Here is a 2500-nt window from a genome sequence, read left to right on the forward strand (position 1 = left end):
CACTTGCAATCGCACATGCTCTCTGCAACACACCATCAATGCCGCCCAACGGGGCCAGCACGAGCAGTCCTCCGCGGTCCCCTGGCCCTGCGCACGTTTGTCTTCGAAACCGAGCATCAATGCCACAGAAAGTGCCGGGGTGCCAGCTGGAGCCATCATCCGACGTGCCATGGCTCTGGTCCCATGGTCTTCGCAACCGAGCATTCGTGACACCCGCGGGGCCAGGACACCAACCCTTCCGACACGAGCATTCGCGCATGTTCTTTGGCCACACAACGGCGCCAGCACGAGCAAAATCATCCGCGGTGCGGTGGCCTTGCACGGCCTTTTGTCTTTGGAACCAACCATCAGTGCCACGGGAAGTGCCGGAGTCCCGGCATCCGCGGTGCCAAGTCATTGCGCCCTTGGTCTCTGCAGCGGGGCATGCCGGGCACTCCCAACCATTGCAAGCAAGCAAGCAAGCAAGAAAGAAAGTAAGTAAGTAAGTAAGTATTACATATAGGGGCGGGACATGCGGGGAGATCTGCGAAACGTGCATTACGGGGCACACGCGTACCTACCGGGGCATACCGACCCCTATTGGGGCACACGTGTGCATATCGGGGCATACCGGGCCTATCGGGGCACACGCGTACATACCGGGGCATACCGAGCCCTACTGGGGCACACGTGCGCATATCGGGGCGTACCAAGCCTATCGGGGCATACGCATGTATCCCAAGGCATACCGAGTCTATCCGGGCATACGCGTTCATACCGGGGCGTAACGGGCCTATCGGGGCATACTTGGGCATATCCGGGCAAAAAATGCCCAAAACTTGCGCAACCTTGGCAACCGTGGTCCATTCCTCTCTATATGCCTAGCCTTGCCAACCGTGGTCCATTCCTCACTATATGCCATGGCCTTGTGCCCATGGTCTTCCCAAGACAGCGTCCAAGGCCCCCGGAAGGCCAAGGGAGCCCAACCCAGCAATGCCCTGCTATGGCAAGCCAAGGCCAAGCATTCCGGTGCCTATCCGGGCAAAAATGCAATTCCTCTCTATATGCCTAGCCTTGGCAACCGTGGTCCATTCCCCACCATATGCCATGGCCTTGTGCCCATGGTCTTCCCAAGATAGTGTCCAAGGCGCCCGGAAGGCCAAGGGAGCCCAACCCAGCAATGCCCTGCTTTGGCAAGCCAAGGCCAAGCATTCCGGTGCCTAACCTTGGCAACCGTGGTCCTTTCCTCACCATATGCCATGGCCTTGTGCCCATGGTCTTCGCAAGACATCGTCCAAGGCGCCCAAAAGGCCAAGGGAGCCCAACCCAGCAATGCCTTGCTAGGACAAGCCAAGGCCAAGCATTCCGGTGCCTATCCGGGCAAAAACGCCCAAAGCATGCCCATTCCTTAGCCTATCCAGGCAAAAACGCCCAAAATCTGCACATTCTAGTGCCTATCCGGGCAAAAACGCCCACCAGCATGCCACCCTCCTATAGGGTTTGCGCAACCAACCAGCCTAACCACCAGTGGCAACCAAAGGTGCTGTTAGCGACGACTTCTGAAGACGCAACGAGACGCGACGTGTTTGCGCCCAGACGCGACGAGACGATGCGGGATCTGCGCCCAAGAATGCCTAGACCCGTCGACTTGATGCGGGATCAGCTCGCCCAAGCATGCCTAGTGTGCAAGGCCTGTGTGCAAGGCTAGTGTCCAAGGCTAGTGTGCAAGGCTCATGTGGAACGCTAGTGCGCAAGGCTAGTGCCCAAGGCTTGTGTGCCAGGCCCGTGTGCAAGGCTAGTGTCCAGGGCTTGTGTGCATTGCTTGAGTGCAAGGCTTGTGTGCATTGCTCGAGTGCATGGCTTGTGTGCAAGGGTTGTGCGCAAGGCTAGTGTGCGGGGCTTGTGCGCATGGCTAATGTGCACGGCTTGTGTGCATGGCTACCGTGCAAGGCTAGTTTGCATGGCTAGGGTGCAAGGCTCGCATGCGAGGCTAGTGTGCAAGGCTGCGTGCAAGGGAAGCGTGCAGGGCGAGTGTGCGAGGCCACTGTGCACGGCGCCAGCACTAGCGAGCCATCATCCGCGTTGCCATGGCTCGCTTGGCCTTGGCTTGCCAGGCCCCGACACGAGCAATCGCGCATTTTCTTTGCAACCGACCATCAATGCTGCCCAACGGGGCCAGCACGAGCAGTCATCCGCGGTCCCCTGGCCCTGCGCACGTTTGTCTTTGAAACCGAGCATCAATGCCACAGAAAGTGCCGGGGCGCCAGCTGGAGCCATCATCCGACGTGCCATGGCTCGCTTGGCCTTGGCTTGCCGGGCCCCGACACGAGCAATCGCGCATTTTCTTTGCAACCGACCATCAATGCCGCCCAACGGGGCCAGCACGAGCAGTCATCCGCGGTCCCCTGGCCCTGCGCACGTTTGTCTTTGAAACCGAGCATCAATGCCACAGAAAGTGCCGGGGCGCCAGCTGGAGCCATCATCCGACGTGCCATGGCTCTGGTCCCATGGTCTTCGCAAC

This window comes from Tasmannia lanceolata, unplaced genomic scaffold, assembly GCF_043159265.1.
Source record: "Tasmannia lanceolata isolate RefF3 unplaced genomic scaffold, GAP_Taslan_0.1 ptg000119l, whole genome shotgun sequence".
Taxonomy (NCBI): domain Eukaryota; kingdom Viridiplantae; phylum Streptophyta; class Magnoliopsida; order Canellales; family Winteraceae; genus Tasmannia; species Tasmannia lanceolata.